Source organism: Bombina bombina, chromosome 4 (genome assembly GCF_027579735.1).
Source record: "Bombina bombina isolate aBomBom1 chromosome 4, aBomBom1.pri, whole genome shotgun sequence".
Taxonomy (NCBI): Eukaryota; Metazoa; Chordata; class Amphibia; order Anura; family Bombinatoridae; genus Bombina; species Bombina bombina.
In genome coordinates this window covers 111,068,896-111,089,242 of record NC_069502.1, presented here as the reverse complement: position 1 = coordinate 111,089,242, position 20,347 = coordinate 111,068,896, and positions in this window count along the sequence as shown.

Sequence of the window (20,347 nt, the reverse complement as noted above, 5' to 3'; positions counted from 1 at the left end):
CAGTCCTCCCTGCATCATGACACCTCCTCCCTGTTTACTCCTCTGTCCTCCCTGCTTCATTTTTTCTCCTCCATGCTACCTCCTCAGTCATCCCTGCTTCATGCTACCTCCTCTGTCCTCCCTGCTTCATAATGCCTCCTCCATACTTCCTTCTCTGTACTCCCTGCTTTATGCTGCCTACTCTGTCCTCACTGCTTCATGCTGCCTCCTCCATACCCCCTCATCAGTCCTCCATTTCATGCTGCTTCCTCCATGCTCCCTCCTCTCTTCTTCATGCTGCCTCCTCCATGTTCCCTCCTCTGTCCTCCCTGTTTCATGCTGCCTCCTCCATGCCTCCTCCTCTGTCATCCATGCTCCCTTCTCTGTCCTTCCTGCTTCACGCTGCCTCCTCCATGCTCCCTGTTTCATGCTGCTTCCTCCATGCTCCCTCCTCAATCCCCTCTGCTTCATGTTGCCACCTCCATGCACCCTCCTCTGTCCTCCCTGCTCCATGCTCCCTCCTCTGTCCTCCCTGCTTCATGCTGCCTCTTCCATTCTCTCTCCTCTGTCCTCCCTGCTTCATGCTGCCTCCTCCATGCTCCCTCATCAATCCTCCGTTTCATGCTGCTTCCTCCATGCTCCCTCTTCAATCCTCTCTGCTTCATGCTGCTTTCTCCATGCTCCCTCCTCAGTCCTCCCTGCATCATGATGCCTCCTCCCTCCTCGGTCCTCCCTGCTTCATATTGCCTCTTCTGTCCTCCCTGCTTCATGCTGCCTCCTCCATGCTCCCTCGTCTGTCCTCCCTGCTTCATGCTTCCTCCTCTGTCCTCCCTGGTTCATGCTGTGTCTTCCATGCTGCCTCCTCAGTCCTCCATTCTTTATGCTGCCTCCTCCATGCACCCTCTTCTGTCCTCTCTGCTTCATGCTGCCTCCTCCATGCTCCCTCCTCTGTCCTCCCTGCTTCATGTGGTCTCCTTGGTGCTCCCTCCTCTGTCCTCCCTGCTTAGGCTGCCTCCTCCATGCTCTCTCATCTGTCCTCCATGCTCCCTCCTCTGTCCTTTATGCTCCATTCTCTGTCCTCCCTGCTTCATGCTGCCTCCTCCATGCTCCCTCCTCTGAAACTCCCATCCTCCTCCTCCCTTTGATGAAACTCCTTCCTTTCAGCTTCATCCTCCCTGCATCATGCTGCTTCCTCTGTCCTCCCTCCTCTGTCCTCCCTACTTCATTCTGCCTCCTCCATGCTCCCTCCTCAGTTCTCCCTGCTTCATGCTGCTTCCTCTTTGCTCCATGCTGCCTGCTCTATCCTCCCTCCTCTGTACTCCCTAATTCGTGCTCCCTCTTCTTAGCTAATCAGTTCTCCCTCAAGAATAACTCCACGGGAGTGAGCACAATGTTATCTCTATGACACACAAGAACTAGCGCTGTCAAACTGTGAAAAACTGTTAAAAAGTTCTGAGATAAGAGACGGCCTTCAAGAAATTAGCATATGAGCCTACATAGGTTTAACTTTACACAAAGAATACCAAAAGAACAAAGTAAATGTGATGATAAAAGTAAATTGGAAAGTTGTTTAAAATTGCATGTCCAATCTGAATCATGAAAGTTTAATTTTGACTAGACTGTCTCTTTAAGCAATATGTATGTGTCTGTTTCATTCTCATTTAAAGGACCAGTAAATACAGAAGATTTGCATAATCAACAAATACAAGATAACAAGACAATACAATAGAACTTAGTCGGAACTTCAAATGAGTAGTAGATTTTTTTCTAGCAAATTTTAGTTATATCTATTTACACTCCTATATCATGTGACAGCCATTAGCCAGTCACAAATAGATATATGTATACTGTATTCTGTGAATTATTGCACATGCTCAGTAGCAAGTGGAAAGTTGTTTAAATTGTCTGCTCTGTCTTAGCCATGAAAGTTTAATTTCTACCTGAGTGTCCCTTTAATACAATGAAAGAACAAATCCAAAAACATATTTAAATAAATATATATAAGATATATATATATATATATATATATATATATATATATATATATATATATATATATATATATATATATATATATATATATAAAAGAACAAACTATATAGACTTACTGGTTCTTATCTACCACTAATATATGATTAGTCATAAATGTCTACAATATTGATAGAAGCCTAAAACCAAACTAACAGTTCTGTAACTGGCACGCTTCCTTATATTACCAGTGACACATAATCTGTAGAAATGGACAGGCCCGCTATGTCAAATTTCACTTCATTCAGCATAAATTTTACAAATTACATAAAAGTTTGAATTTGTCCCATACATATTCATATAAAAGGTGCAGCATTTAGGTGTTTTGTGAAAACGTTACCATTACTGCAATATTTATGGGCGAGTAAGTCATCTTCATTTGAAAATAAACATGTGTATTCTGATTTGATGCTCTCCTTTACATCACTGTATTTGCAAATTACACGATTTATGACTGGACTCCCAGGGGAAAGCTGGAATAATCATATCCATTTCACCAAATACTGCAGAACAGAACTTAACTCATGATTTTAGAGACAACCTAACATTTGATCCAGTAAGCCATCAAATTTTTTTTTCAAAGATTTAGTATTTCTTGCTAACCACCTTCAGCGTGTCCTCTTGTGCTGCCCTGAAAATTTATTAGTTCAACCAATATTTTCTTTCTTAGTTCTCTAAAGCAAGCTCAAACTTTGCTAGCACTGACTATGTGAAGACTTAAAACCACATGTTTATTTTTCTAAGCTATAAAAAGTTTATAGGAGCAGCTGGTACCCTTATAGGCCACTGGGCAGTAATTTGCCACTACATTCCTCAGTGATACAGAAGAGCACTGTCCTATACCAGAGGGAAATCCTTGTGACATCGATGATTAGAAGCCAACAAGAACACAAACACCTCCAAAAATACATCACAAATAAAATATATGGCTTTTTATAATTTTCTTTTCCACTGCAAGCTTCACGGTTTAACTAGTTCATTCTTAGGCGTTGCTCGCCGACCGGTGCGCCATTTAGCACATTTGAAAACCATTTAGGGGAACAGAAATATCTTAAGCTAAACCACTATCAACATTTAGTGAATGATGCCCTTAGAGACGTCTGTGGTGTTGGTATATAGTAGCAAAAGAGGTTCCTCTTAAACATCAATTTCTATGCCAAAAAGCTAACTCTATGGGATCTATGTGTCAAACACGTGTTTTACAGGAAATGGAACTTCAGCAAAAATACCCTGCTCTTTTTACTTTAAATTGCATCATTTTCTATTTAGTTTTGTGAGGTTTACTATATCTGAAATATATTATACAATGTTACATTCATTACTAATAAATAGATGTCAACAATAAATATATATATATATAAAAAATCATAGTGAATAAAGTACGTTAACAAATGTGATTTTAAAAAAAAATACAAATCTCAAACAAGCCTTGAAAAAGCTGATCGAACCAGTGAAAGGTTTTGTTGGCAAGTTATGGTTTAGACACGAGCAGGGTCAGAACAAGTACAAATGCAGTGTACTCAGATTCTGTGCTGTACTGTGGACTGACAATATTGGGCTAGGGTGATTCTATACCTCTTCAGGACAGACGCATGCGTCCACGTTCAGATCGTAAATAAAAAAGGAAAAAGTAAGTACCAGGGGCACGATCCGATATAGATCGTAGTTTGCGGCGCAAGCGAGGGAATCCCCGCCGCCCGTAGTTTCAGCTCGCAACTCGAGCTATCCAATATACCCCGCCGGCAATTGCTAAAGTGCCGTAAGTCGGATAAACCAGCGATGTCCAGAAATCTGTGTAAGTACAAATTTCTGGAGTCGCCAGTGACTTACGGCACTTTAGAAACTGCCGGCGCCTACAAAACCTGACTAAGTTATAAAATCTCCTGTACTGTCTAACACGACTCCCAAACATAGCCCGACACGTATACCCCTCTATCCGATATCCCCCCTCACTCTCCTAATAATAAATGCATTAACCCCTAAACCGCCGCACCCGGACCCTGCCGCACCTAATAAAGTTATTAACCCCTAAACCGCCGCACCCGGACCCTGCAGCCACCTACATTAACTACCCCCTAATGTGAGCCCCTTACACCGCCGCCACCTACATTAACTACCCCCTAATGTGAGCTCCTACCCCGCCGACAGCTATATTAAAATTATTAACCCCTAATCTAATCCCACTATACCGCTGCCACCTATATTAAATTATTAACCCCTAATCTAATCCCCCTATACCGCTGCCACCTATATTAAATTAATTAACCCCTAAAATACTAAACTATCCCTACCACTAAACCTAAGTCTAACACTACAAATAGCCCTGAAAAGGGCTTTTTGCGTGGCATTACCCCAAAGTAAACAGCTCTATTGCGAGCCCTTAAAAGGGCTTTTTGCGGGGCTTTGCCCCAAAGTAATCAACTCTTTTACCCGCCCTTAAAAGGGCTTTTTGCGGGGCATTGTCACAAAGTAATCAGCTCTTTTGCCTATAATCTAAATCCCCTACACCGCCGCCACCTATAATAAATGTATTACCCCCTAATCTAATCCCCCTACACCGCCGCCACCTATATTAACTATATTACCCCCTAATCTAATCCCCCTACACCGCCGCCACCTATATGAACTATATTAACCCTAATTATATTAGGGTTAATATAGTTAATATAGTTATTATATATATTAACTATATTTACCCTAATTATATTAGGGTTTAATATAGTTAATATAGTTATTATATTATATATATATTAAGTATAATAACCCTATCTAACACCCCTAACTAAATTTTTATTAAAATAAATCTAATTAATATTAATATTATTAATTAAAATATTCCTATTTAAATCTAAATACTTACCTATAAAATAAACCCTAAGCTAGCTACAATATAATTAATAATTACATTGTAGCTATTTTAGGGTTTATATTTATTTTACAGGTAACTTGGTATTTATTTTAACTAGGTACAATAGCTATTAAATAGTTAATAACTATTTAATAGCTACCTTGTTAAAATAATTACCAATTTAACTGTAAAATAAATCCTAACCTAAGTTACAAATACACCTACACTATCAATAAATTAAATAAACTACAAATATCTAAACTAAAATACAATTAAATACACTAAACTAAATTACAAAAACAAACAAACACTAAATTACAAAAATTAAAAAAAGATTACAAGAATTTTAAGCTAATTGCACCTATTCTAAGCCCCCTAATAAAATAATAAAGCCCCCAAAATAAAAAAATGCCCTACCCTATTCTAAATTAAAAATTAACCAGCTCTTTTACCAGCCCTTAAAATGGCTTTTTGCGGGGCATGCCCCAAAGTAATCAGCTCTTTTGCCTGTAAAAAAAAACACAATACCACCCCCAACATTAAAACCCACCACCCACATACCCCTACTCTAAACCCACCCATACCCCCCTTAAAAAAACCTAACACTAAGCCCCAGAAGATCTCCCTACCTTGAGTCGTCTTCACCCAACCGGGCCGAACTCTTCATCCAATCCGGGCGATGTCTTCATCCAAGCAGCAAAGAAGAAGTCTTTCATCCGGCGATGTCTTCATCCAAGCAGCAAAGAAGAAGTCTTCCATCCGGCGATGTCTTCATCCAAGTAGCAAAGAAGAAGTCTTCCATCCCGGCGATGTCTTCATCCAAGCGGCAAAGAAGAGGTCCTCCATCGGGGCGAAGTTTTCCTCCAAGCGGCATCTTCAATCTTTTTTCTTCGGACCTCCGACACGGAACATCCAGCTGGCCTGACGACTGAAAGATGAATGAAGTTTCCTTCAAATGATGTCATCCAAGATGGCGTCCCTCGAATTCCGATTGGCTGATAGGATTCTATCAGCCAATCGTAATTAAGGTAAGAAAATCTGATTCAAGTTCAATCCGATTGGCTGATCCAATCAGCCAATCAGATTGAGCTCGCATTCTATTGGCTGTTCCGATGGGGGACTTCCTGTGTTGCTAGGCACGTCGCCCAGTTGGATCAATCTGTGTTTGTACACAGAAAGGAGCAGGACACTGCAAAATTTACACCGTTCCATGGCGTCCTAAGGGCGTTAAAGTTAAGCACTTTTAGGACAACATGGAACATCCTAAGAGCGTCTATGGGTCACCACCAACATGTATTTATAAAAGTTTTAAGAAATGTTAATTATTTGCAGCATATTTGAGACTTGGGGGTAGATTTACCAAGCAGCGAATGCTGCAATCTACCCCCGATGTGTCTTGCTCGCCGGAAACAAGAGTTAAAAAGCAGCGGTCATAAGACCGCTGCTCCTTAACTCGTCCGCCACCTCTGAGGTGGTGAACTGCAATCATCCCGATCCGATCTGATCGGGATGATTGACACCACCTGCTAACGGCCGATTGTTCACGAATGTGCAGGGAGTGGCATTGCACAAGAAATGCTTGTGCAATGATAAATGCAGACATTTATTGATGTCGTGCGGACATGATTTGCTACAGAGATACTGGGGCCTGTCTGAGGTACCCGCCCCCTGCAATCAAAAGATTATTATATTTAAAGGACAGTCAAGATTAAACTTAAATGGTTTGGACAGAGCATTACATTTTAAAACCAGTTTACTTCTGTTATAAATTTTGCTTAGTTCTGTTGGTGTCCTTTGTTAAAAAGTAATCCTAGGCGAGCTCAAGAGCGTGCACGTAACTTTAGCCTCTGGCAGCATTATTTTTAACATTTTTTATGGCAATTTTTCTATCAGTCTACCTTGGTTTACTCTTCAACAAAGGATACGAAGAACACAAAGCCAATTTGATAATAGAAGTAAATTAGCAAGTTAGTTACAATTGCACACTCTGTGTGTCTGAATCACTTTACTGTCCCTTTAAAAGACTGTACTGAACTTGGGCAATTTTTCGGATTCTAATGGCTACTATTCAAATGGATGAGAAAAGCTTACGGCTAGATTTAGAGTTTTGTCGGTAAGGACCCGCGTAGCTAACGCCGGCTTTTTTCTGGCCGCACCATAAAAATAACTCTGGTATTGAGAGTCCACATAAAGGCTGCGTTAGGCTCCAAAAAAGGAGCGTAGAGCATATTTAACGCAGCTTCAACTCTCAATACCAGAGTTGCTTACGGACGCGGCCAGCCTCAAAAACGTGCTTGTGCACGATTCCCCCATAGGAAACAATGGGGCTGTTTGAGCTGAAAAAAAACCTAACACCTGCAAAAAATCTGCCCTCCCTAACATCGCCGACTCCTAACTTCAATTATTAACCCCTAACCTGCCGACTGGAGCTCACCGCTATTCTAATAAATGTATTAACCCCTAAAGCTAAGTCTAACCCTAACACTAACACCCCCCTAAGTTAAATATAATTTTAATCTAACGAAATTAATTATCTCTTATTAAATAAATTATTCCTATTTAAAGCTAAATACTTACCTGTAAAATAAATCCTAATATAGCTACACTATAAATTATAATTATATTATAGCTATTTTAGGATTAATATTTATTTTACAGGTAACTTTGTAATTATTTTAACCAGGTACAATAGCTATTAAATAGTTAATAACTATTTAATAGTTACCTAGTTAAAATAATAACAAAATTACCTGTAAAATAAATCCTAACCTAAGTTACAATTAAACCTAACACTACACTATCATTAAATTAATTAAATAAAATATCTACAATTACCTACAATTAAACATAACACTACACTATCAATACATTAATTAAATACAATATCTACAAATAACTACAATGAAATAAACTAACTAAAGTACAAAAAATAAAAAAGAACTAAGTTACAAAAAATAAAAAAATATGGAAAATCTTACAACAATTTTAAACTAATTACACCTACTCTAAGCCCCCTAATAAAATAACAAAGTCCCCCAAAATAAAAAATTCCCTACCCTATTCTAAATTACTAAAGTTCAAAGCTCTTTTACCTTACCAGCCCTGAACAGTTTTTTTGTTTTTTTTTACAGGCAAAAGAGCTGAACTTCTTGGGGCATGCCCCGCAAAGGGCCCTGTTCAAGGTAAAAGAGCTTTGAACTTTAGTAATTTAGAATAGGGTAGGGCATTTTTTTATTTTGGGGGGCTTTGTTATTTTATTAGGGGGCTTAGAGTAGGTGTAATTAGTTTAAAATTGTTGTAATATTTTTCTTATGTTTGTAAATATTTTTTTATTTTTTGTAACTTAGTTCTTTTTTATTTTTTGTACTTTAGTTAGTTTATTTCATTGTAGTTATTTGTAGGTATTGTATTTAATTTATTTATTGATAGTGTAGTGTTAGGTTTAATTGTAGGTAATTGTAGGTATTTTATTTAATTAATTTATTGATAGTGTAGTGTTAGGTTTAATTGTAACTTAGGTTAGGATTTATTTTACAGGTAAATTTGTAATTATTTTAACTATTTTAGCTATTAAATAGTTCTTAACTATTTAATAGCTATTGTACCTGGTTAAAATAAATACAAAGTTACCTGTAAAATAAATATTAATCCTAAAATAGCTATAATATAATTATAATTTATGTTGTAGCTATATTAGGATTTATTTTACAGGTAAGTATTTAGCTTTAAATAGGAATAATTTATTTAATAAGAGTTAATTAATTTCGTTAGATTAAAATTATATTTAACTTAGGGGGGTGTTAGTGTTAGGGTTAGACTTAGCTTTAGGGGTTAATACATTTATTAGAATAGCGGCGAGATTCGGTCGGCAGATTAGGGGTTAATAATTGAAGTTAGGTGTCGGCGATGTTAGGGAGGGCAGGTTAGGGGTTAATAAATATAATATAGGGGTTGGCGGTGTTAGGGGCAGCAGATTAGGGGTACATAGCTATAATGTAGCTGGCGGCTCTTTGCGGTCGGCAGATTAGGGGTTAATTATTGTAGGTAGGTGGCGGCGACGTTGTGGGGGGCAGGTTAGGGGTTAATAAATATAATATAGGGGTCGGCGATGTTAGGGCAGCAGATTAGGGGTACATAGGGATAATGTAGCTGGCGGCGGCGTGCGGACGGCAGATTAGGGGTTAATAAGTGTAGGTAGCTGGCGGCGACGTTGTGGGGGGCAGATTAGGGGTTAATAAATATAATATAGGGGTCGGTGGTGTTAGGGGCAGCAGATTAGGGGTACATAAGGATAACGTAGGTGGCGGTCGGCAGATTAGGGGTTAAAAAAATTTAATCGAGTTGCGGCGATGTGGGGGGACCTTGGTTTAGGGGTACATAGGTAGTTTATGGGTGTTAGTGTACTTTAGAGTACAGTAGTTAAGAGCTTTATGAACCGGCGTTAGCCCAGAAAGCTCTTAACTACTGACTTTTTTCTGCGGCTGGAGTTTTGTTGTTAGAATTCTAACGCTCACTTCAGACACGACTCTAAATACCGGAGTTAGAAAAATCCCATTGAAAAGATAGGATACGCAATTTACGTAAGGGGATCTGCGGTATGGAAAAGTCGCGGCTGAAAAGTGAGCGTTAGACCCTTTTTTGAGTGACTCCAAATACCGGAGGTAGCCTAAAACCAGCGTTAGGAGACTCTAACGCTGGTTTTCACGGCTACCGCCAAACTCCAAATCTAGGCCTTAGAAAACAAAGCAAAATATTTGTCTAATTTAAATACTCATTTTATTGTCTGAAATCACAGCTTTGGTTATAAACCTAATAGGATATACAGACAGCTAAAGTGCCACATCATTTTGTTTTTTTTATTATTTTAAAGTGCATTAAATGTCTTAAAGGGACACTGCCCTATAAGATGTGTTTCTCCTTAATGTGTTCTAAATGAATGATTATACCTACTGAATAGTATTAAATGTATGGAAATTGTGTCCCCTCTTCATGTTTATTTTTTTGTATTACAAATTGCTGTTTTTGCTCATTAATACCATCATCACCTGTTCTTCTCAAGCACAACAGGTGGTCTGAACCTGCAAGTAAAGCTTGTACACAGACCCTCTAGCTCTTTCATAGTGACCTCAGCATCCTCTTATTCTACCAAGTCAGTCATGCCACTGGAGTCTTAGGCCCTGGGGAAAATATAATTGCTCACGTAAGGCCATTACCTGATACATTAACATATATTAAAGTATTTTAACAGCCTTGTTGTCAGCATTAAAAAAAAACAAAAAAAAAATGTGATTTAAACCAACTTGATGGCAGTAACATTTGATTTTGAACTTCATTGGTGCCAGTGTCGCACAATTTTAATCCTCACTAATGTCAGTGACAAAGACGACATCGACTTTAACCCCCGTGATGCAAGCATTTTTTTACCTAGTTCATAACAGTAATAGTTAAATTGCAACTTGTTCATACCAGAAACACAGAAGAGTGAGAATGGTGACTTTATAGGGACATGAAACCCAGGTACAGCATACAGTTTAAAACAACTTTTCATTTTACTTCTATTAACTAATTTGCTTAATTCCCTTGGTATCCTTTGTTGAAAAGCATACCTATGTAGGCTCAGGAGCTGCAAGCTAGCTGCTGATTGGTGGCTGCACATATTCACCTCTTGTCATTGGCTTACCAATGTCTTCAACTAGATCCCAGTAGTGCATTGCTGCTCTTTAAATAAAGGATACCAAGAGAATGAAGCAAAATTGATTAAAAATATTAATTGGAAAGTTGTTTAAAAACGCTCTATCATAAAAGGAAAATGTAAGGCTTCATGTCTCTTTAACTCCCATTGTGCAAATAACACAGAACAGTGGTTTTAAGCTATAAAAAAATGAATACAAATTATTTAAAATTATTAAACATACTATATATTATATGGATTATTTAGAATATATTAAAGTAGGTTTAAGAATTTTAAATAATTTAAAAAAATATTTAATATTTCATATTTCAATAAGGTGCTTTGAAGATAGCAATTTTTCATGTGCCTGACCACATTAGTTCTAAGTTGCGAACCCTGATGTGCGTTACGCATATTTTTACATTCCTATGTTCTTAACACAGAAAATATTGTACTTTTTATTATTAAATTAATATTTCTATATATACGTGATTCTTTTCATTTAAAATACATATCTATACCTCTATATCTATAGGAATAGATATACAGGTATAGGTACAATAAAAATGACATTATTCTGTATGTGAAGAACATTGTAATGTGAAGTATTAAAACTTCCTGTCAGGTTAGCGCGCAAGTGATAGGTGTTTGGTTTTGTTTTCAGTTTGCGCTCTCCATTGACTTCTATGGGGAGAAGAAGCTGACGCAGTTGCAATAAATTGTTAGCTTGCGTTGGGTTTTGCTTGTGCGCAAACTTTTTACTTTCAACTTGTAATGAAGCACAAATTTGCACTCCAATTATATAAAATAATAATAAAATATTAAAATGTATGTCCAATTGAAACAATGTTATAATGTTAGTATGTTTAATAAATAATAATGATAAAATTATGCACAATTATATTTAATTACACACACCCTGGCTTTTTACGTGCTTGTGGTTCTCCAGTCTAAAGTGCCTTAAAAAGATCTAAAAGACTTCTTGCTTTTGTAAAGCAATTCATTTCTCAGCTAACTGTTTTATCAAGCTATGAGTTGCTTTTATCATTTGATCCTGCTGACGTGATTATAGAGCATGCCCACATTACCTACATTCTAAGTGGGTTATGATACATTTTATATCCACTTGACGTTTACCATTATGGAAATAGTAGTTAGTATTTCATGTTACTACACCTGTTTTTAGTAAAGCTGCATTTAGATTCTCACTATACTAGATGTGTTTTAATAGAGCTGTGTTGTACCTATTTGCTTGCAGATTTTCATATCACATCTGGGTAGCGGCAGTGTAGGCTTCCAACATACAAATACTGCAGTGGGTCTAGCGGCTTTGTGTATTTCCCTGAGTTGAGGGCGATGAATATTGGTGTGAGAACCATGATTCTTTAAGGAGTACCTGCAAATAAGCTGAAAGAACCTTAAGGTAACAGGGTTTGATCCAGCTTCACCTGTGGCGAGATGGAAGTTCAACACTTATGTGAGTGCTGATCTCTCTTTCTATTTGGTAATCTGTTATTACCCTATGAGATTGTATTTTATGATGAGCGCCGACGCAGCGGTCTTAAGACCTTTTAGGTGGCGGACTGAAAACATCCCGATCCGATCAGGATGATTGACAGCCCCTGATAGCGGCCGATTGTCCGCCAGTGAGCAGGGGGCAGCATTGCACAAGCATTTCACCAGAAATGCTTGTGCAATATTAAATGCCAACAGCTTATGCTGTCGGAATTTAGTGAGGTCGAGCGGACATGATTTGCTACAACGAATAATGTCCGCTCGACCTTTGTTAAATCTTCCCCTATGTGCTATTGCATTGTCTTTTTATCCTTCTTTTTTTGATTATGCAAATCTACTGTATTTACTGGTACTTTAAATTTAAGCAGATGAAGTCTAGTGAATAACATAACTTTTTAGAAAGGTAACTGCCAGGGGTTAAAGAAACAACTAAAAAAATAATTTACTTTTTAAAGTTATAAACAAAGGTTTTATTAGGGAAAAAAGCCAAGGTGTGAGTACAATTTCCTACAACATCAAAAAGCACTGGAGAAAACTCTTACAGATAGAGGTCTGACAGACCCGAAGCCACAACAGAATCAGAAGGCACGTTTCTGTGAGTCAACAGCTTAAATGATAGACAGCTCATGGGAGAACAACTTCAAGCACAGTTTATCGCTGGCTGGAGTCATCAAGTCTCCCTTTCAACTGTGAAGGGAAGACTTCAAGATTCAGGTTTGACTGGTTGACTAAGAGTCCGGCGGATCGTATGTTACTTCACAAAATTCTACTTTTGCCAGTCTGTAGGGTTTGATAACTAAGGGGAATCAGGCTCACCACAAATACGCTGCGGAATTCCAGCGTATTTGCGGTTGACGGCTTGATAAATAGATGCCATTGTATCTAAATAGAGATTTGGAAGGTGAGTGGATGGTGAAAATCAAGAGCTGGAGTCTTGCTGCAGCAATACTGCTCATATGAGTTATAATGTGCTAATTCAACCATTTAGTGTGACTGTTATCCTTGTATGCGCAATGTGAAAGTTGTATGTCTGGTGATGAATGCGAGCTGTTTGGGTATATTTAATACATAACCATTCAGAAGCAATGATTTACATTATAATGTTTATAACAATTACCATGCATATGGTACTCTGTAAGGAAGGTCAAAATATACAAACAGGGATATCATTGTTCCTAAGAGGGGCTACAATGTTATTAGGTATAAAAGTCCATCTTTTGAAACAATGTTAACATCTTTAAAGGAGTGGAAAAAACAAAAGCACCATATTCTTTAAATTGTTTAACTTTCCAGATTTGGGTTTTTAAATACAAGTAACTGCTCTTTTGATGAAGCCACCAAGAAATATACATATATCTTATGCAAAACAGTGACATTGAATGTACAAAGTCCATTTCCTCTTCCAAAAATGGTGGAGGTATCACGGCATTTGGTTATTTCAACTTCCTACCAAATATATGCTCATGTGAACTGCTTAGGTATAGTCTTTGGATTGGCAAAACCGGAAAAATAATTCTTCATAGATTTCACACAGCATTTCCAATGGAACTAGGGATTGTGGGTAAATATATGTAAATCAGATTCACAAGGCAAGTACACAGATTACACTATGTATTGCCATATAACGCAGCTTTGCTTATCCATGTGAAAACTAATGACCTGGTCATGTCTATTCCACTTGTAATGTTTTATGCATAAAAGCCATTTGTCATGGTTTTCAAAATATTTTTTTTCTTCCACAACAAATTCATTTGAAAACTTGACAAGCCTCATTTGTGCTATACGTAAGCTATTTACAAGGATTTTTTTTTTTTGTCTTCTCTTGCCAGTAGAAAGTGTACTACTTGTGTACATGGGTTTCCTACATATGTTATTTGGACAGTTCCAATTCACTTGAACTTATCCAACCTTGCCTTGTAAAAAGTAAAGATAAATTAAAAAAAAAGTGATTTATAGCAGATGCTTCCCCATGTTTTACATTTTGGTAATTATGTGTTGCAATGCAATACCTAATAATGTGAAATCCAGAAAAACAAAATTCTGAAATAAAGCCAGGACTCCGTTAAGTTTCTCCAAGTTTTACTGCAACATGTGGGCTTAATTCAGGTATCCTGCAGCCGTCACAACTCAGTTTAAAATTATTGCTGTGTATAATGAAATCGTTGTCAAAGGAAACTTAAAAAAAAAGCAAACACACGGCTGTCGTGTGACTTATGGGGCGAGCGCGATGGAAATGGATGAGCCAGCTAAACCTTTCCATTTCAAGTAAAAACAGAAAGATACATTGAAATCTGAATTTTATTTTAACCATATATTTACTTTTTCTACGCTTAATTTTACAATACAAACACGAGGTTTGATATATTGTTTTAAAAGACACACACACAAAACAAAATAATGTTTTTTTTTATAAAGTCTGCTGAGTATCAATATTCAAACATCTACAATTTTTAAGATGATGGATTTAACAACCTAATATATCATATTTAAAGAATTATTATTTCTTTTTTTAAAACCATGAGGTTTAGCAACCTAATATTATATTATATGAAATTACTTTTTTTCCCCCTGTCATGAATCTAAATATTACCCACCAATTTTTTGTCTAACCTCCCAGAACTTGACTTAGCTTTTTGAACCTAATATATACCCGGTACTTTAATAACTGTATACCTCTTCAGAACTCTTGAATAACGCACTTCCTGAGTATATATCGAAAGACACCTAATTCATCACATGACTATCATCATAACACATCATAACTATAGCACACAATTTGACCCTCAGCGACACAGATTCTCATTCATAATACTGTATATACATAGTAACATTTTCATAGAGTCTTATAAAAATATTGGAGTGAAAATGAAAAATTAGTCTAAACCTACCAATTAAATTGTAAGCTTTCTTAGAGAGCATAGCCCTATAATACTTCTGCCTTTTGCGTGTCTGATCTTTATATATATTGTATTGTACCCCCATATACTTAGACAGAATATGTTGGTGCATTAGAAATTCTAAAGATAAAAATAACTAGATTAGTACATCAATTTAGATACTCATTTCAGAATACTGTTTGAACTGATGAAAGTGTAATTTAGTGTGTATTTTTTTGCAGTTGTTGTTCACTCTGAACTTAGGGGTTGAATTTTCTCTGTAGTTTACCTGTCAGGAATAAATATAATAGGGGAAAGATACTAGTTCTCTCAATACTAGAAAGATACTAGTTCTCTCAATGTTAAATAAAGTCAAAATCTTCATTTTTTTTTTTTTTTTTACTAATCTACTATAATTTATTAGTCCACGACTAATGTTCTGTGTTAACCTAAATAATCATATTAAATATTTTGGCTTTTACAAATAATTATGCTTGGATTTAAAGTAATTCCATTTTATCCACACATATAAGTTATCCTCATTCACTTTCCTCTTGTTCATCTGCTACGTTTAAGTAGACATTTTTAAGTTGAACTCTTACAGATTATAATGTGGTTAAAATGTTTCATTTTTTAGTGAAGGTTTGTTTATTTTTTGACATATTTTAACATACACAGTTGAAAGAAAAGGCATCTAGAGAACTTGAATGTACAGGTCTGCACTGTTATGTAAAACTAGGTTTGGATAAAAGAATGTAGCACAAAGCAGCCTGCTGAAAATGTATCACAGAATCAGATCCTGTGTGCATTTACTTCTGACATGTAAGCTTAAAGGGACGTGAAACCCAACATTTTTCTTTCATGATTTAGGTAGAACATACAATTTTTAACAACTTTCCATTTTACTTCTATAATCTAATTTCCTTCATTCTCTTTGTATCATTTGTTGAAAGAGCAGCAATGCACTACTGGTTCCTAACTGAACACATGGGTTTGCCAATGACAATTGGTATATATATGCAGCCACCAATCAGCAGCTAGAACCTAGGTTCTTTGCTGTTCCTCAGTTTTCTTAGATAAACCTTTCAGCAAAGGATAACAAGAGAAGGAAGCAAATTGACTTGTAGATGTAAATTGGAAAGTTGTTTAAAATTGTATGCTCTGTCTAAATCATTGATATCTAATTATGACTTTACTGTCCCTTTAATTAAAGGGACAGTGTACTGTAAATGTTCCCCCCTGGCTCCTCAACTCAATTTCTAGATCACTTGGCTGCCTGGCTACCTTATTTCCTTTCCTCAGACACCCCTTCCCTCATTCTTGGTGACTTCAACATCCCTCTTGACAATCCCACTGCCTCCTCTGCAAAACAACTTCTGCAACTCACTTCCTCTTTTGGTTTGTCACAATGGACTGATTCTCCCACTCACAAAGATGGTCACTCCCTTGACCTGATCTTTAGCTATTGATGCACTCTCTCAAACTTCACAAACTCCCCCTTTCCTCTTTCTGACCACCATCTCCTTACTTGCAACATATCATCCCTCCCTACAACTCTCCCTCCTTCTGCTCCTCACACCAAACGTCACAGAAGCATTATGTCATTAGATCAACAACAGCTTTCTAATTCCCTCAAACCTCTCCTCCTTCTCCTCCTTTTCCTGCCCTGACCAATCTATCTGCCACTATAATTCCACCCTTACATCCGTCCTTGACAATCTCGCCCCTCTTACCATAGCTTGGAAATCAAACACTCATCCTCTGCCCTGGCATACTCCTCTGACACGATACCTACGCAGATGTTCCCGTACTGCTGACCGGCACTGGAGAAAATCTAGGAGTTCAGCTGATTTTCAACATTACAAATTTATCTTGAATTCCTACTACTCTGCCCTTAATTTCCATAAGCAACACTACTTCTCTACTCTTATCTCTAATCTTTCTTCAAACCCAAAACGTTTGTTCTCCACTTTCAATACTCTTCTCCGCCATCACCCACCTCCTAATACAACTTCTCTGTCAGCTCAAGACTTTGCCAACCACTTCAATAACAAAATCGACTCTATCACAAATTAAATCAGCTCTCAACATAATTCCATTCTCTCACCCCCTCAAATGCTCTCAATCAACCACAACCCACATAACCTTAAACTTAGCTCATTCTCCCCTGTTACTGAGGAAGAAGTTTTGGCACTTATACTGCGCTCTCCCCTTGACCCTATCCCCTCACAGCTACTCCCCTCCCTCTCCGCCACCCTTACCCCTATACTTACACACACTTTCAACCTCTCCCTCAGCACCGGTATATTTCCCTCATCGCTGAAACATGCACTGGTCACACCTATCCACAAAAAACCTTCCCTTGATCCTACCTCCCCATCCAACTACCACCCTATTTCCCTCCTTCCTCTTGCATCAAATTTTCTTGAAAAACTAGCTTATGCACGCCTATCCCATTTCCTTACAATAAACTCCCTCCTTGACCCATTGCAATCTGGATTTCGTCCCCATCACTCCACAGAGACAGCAATTGTTAAGGTTACCAATGACCTACTTACAGCAAAATCAAAAGGCCACTTCTCTCTGCTTATCCTCCTTGATCTGTCCGCAGCCTTTGACACTGTTGACCACCCTCTTTTGCTCCAAACCCTCCAATCCTTCGGCATCTGTGACACAGCCATCTAGTGACTCTTTTCCTACCTGTCAAACCGTACCTTTAGTGTAGCCTTTTCTGGGGCTTCCTCTGCCCCGTCACCACTTTCTGTCGGAGTACCGCAAGGCTCTGTCCTCGGTCCCCTTCTCTTCTCAATCTACACGTCATCACTAGGTTCCCTAATAGAGTCCTACGGTTTACATTATCATTTGTATGCCGATGACACCCAAATCTACTTCTCTGCACCAGACCTATCTCCTTCCTTGCTAACCAGTGTCACTAACTGTCTCTCTCACATCTCTAACTGGATGTTCTCTCACTACCTCAAGCTAAATCTCTCCAAAACTGAGCTCCTTATTTTCCCCCCTTCTTCTAAACTCTCCACCCCCAATCTCTCTATAACTGTCGACAACTCCATCATTACCCCTACCCCGCATGCCCAATGTCTCATGGTCATATTTCACTCAGATCTTTCTTTCACTCCTCACATTCAGTCATTGGCTAAAGCCTGCCGCTTCCACCTTAAAAACATCTCTAAAATTAGACACTTCCTTACACAAAACACAACTAAGATTTTAATCCACTCTCTCATTCTTTCCTGCCTCGATTACTGTAACTCTGTCCTCTCTGGTCTCCCCACCTGCTAGCTCCTTTACAATCCATAATGAATGCCTCTGCCAGACTCATCTTCCTTACACGTCGCTCTTCATCTGCTGCACCTCTCTGCACCTCTGGCTTCCTCTTGCCTCTAGGATCAAAAACAAAATTCTCATTCTGACATACAAAGCCCTCAACTGCACTGCTTCCCCCTATATCTCAGACCTTGTCTCCAGATACTCTCCCTCCCGTCCCCTTAGCTCTGCTCACAACCTCCTACTCTCCTCCTCTCTTGTCACCGCATCACACTCCCGTTTACAGGACTTCTCCAGACTGGCTCCAATCTTGTGAAACTCTCTGCCTCGTTCCACAAGACTCTCTTCTAGTTTTGAAAGCTTCAAGTGCTCCCTAAAGACTCTACTGTTCAGGGATGCATACAACCTACGCTAACCTTTCTTTATACCAGTTCCTCTCCTCCATTGCTATCCCCTGAACCCCCTTAGCATGTAAGCCTAAGAGTCCAGCTGTTTGTAGATCACCTTCTTAAGAGCTGACTACAACAGTGCAACTTTTGGCAGGGCCCTCTACCCATTTGATCCCTATAATTGTTTTGTTGTACTCCTCCTTTGTTTATAGCGCTGCAGAATCTGTTGGTGCTCTACAAATAACCGATAATAATAATAATAAAATTTCAAACTCAATTTTCTGTAGTGTAGCTGCCTCCCCTCAATACCCTCTTCCCTTCCCCCTCCCAGATCCCTTTTCCAACATGTATTCCCCCCTCCCTCTCCTTCTCCCTCTCCCTCCTTTCCATACATTGTGACCGAGTCTTGCGTGCGTGAGTGCTCCCGCCCCCCCCCCCGCGCCCGCCCCAGCTCATTTGTGCACACTGCAGGGACAGGATCCGGAAGTCTCTCCAATGATGGGCCATCCACCCGCCTCCCTGCTATGGCTCCCTCCCACCAATGATCTGCACCATTGCTGGCCGTTGCAGAGAGGGCCACAGAGTGGCTCTCTTTGCATCGGATGCTTAAAAAAGGTTATTGCAGGATGCCTTAATATTGAGGCATCACTGCAATAACTTGAAAGCGGCTGGAAGCGATCACAATAGTTTTCAGCGCTTCAAACCCCTGGGGACGTGCCAGGCACGTCCTTGGTCATTAACTGACACCCTTTGTAGGACGTGCCTCGGTTGCCGACATAAAACCCCCAAATTTTCTTTTATGATTCAGATGGAGTTTAGAATTTTAAACAACTTTCCAATTTACTTCTATTATCTAGTTTGCATTGTTCTCTTGCTTTGTTGAAACTAATACCTAGGTAGGCTCAGGAACAGCAATGCACTATTGGGAACTAGCTGCTGATCAGTTCACCAAATGTGGTCAGGAAGCTTCCTGTATTGCATCGCTGCTCCTTCATAAAAGAATACCAAAGGAATGATGCAAATTTGCTAATTGAAGTAAACTAGAAAGTTGTTTAAAATTGTATGCCCTATCTGAATAATGAAATAACATTTTTGGGTTTCATGTCCCTATAAAAAAACTGTTCAAACATAGGCAGCAGAAGAAATTACAATTACAGTGGGGGGTTTGAGGTGGTGGTTTCAAAGAACAGAACTAGCTTTCATATACAAAAATAAACTCATAAGAGCATTTTATATATATTTTATACTCTGCTGCTGCTGCTTTTACAAGTCATTGGAAACACATGAAAGGAAAAAAGTTTTACAGTACACTGTTCCTTTAATTCTCAGGTTAGTCTAAGGCCTAATGGCGCAAGAGTCAGCCGACTAGATCATGGTACAATTTTGACACTAATATTGACACAGGCCACACCAGTAAGGGTACTTTTTCTGGGCGCCGTAATAGATGTAGGAGGCACCAGAATAGAAATCGTATACAGGAAGTACAAGATCCCCCCTAAAAAGTTGTGTTCTCGGTCTCTGAACCAGATAATACTGATGAAGACAGAGTTGCCTCAAGTTTTGAACAAGAGGAACTGACTGGTTCAGAGCCCGAGGACATACAACCACAAACATTAGTACCTTAACAACCAAGGAGGCTCCCAACACAGTGCACAAGTCAAGTGTATTTTGAAGGGTTCATACCAGCGTGGGGCGAGGCCCAAAACAACTGGACCCATAAGCTAAGGAGAGCCTAACCACCCATCCACCTCCACCC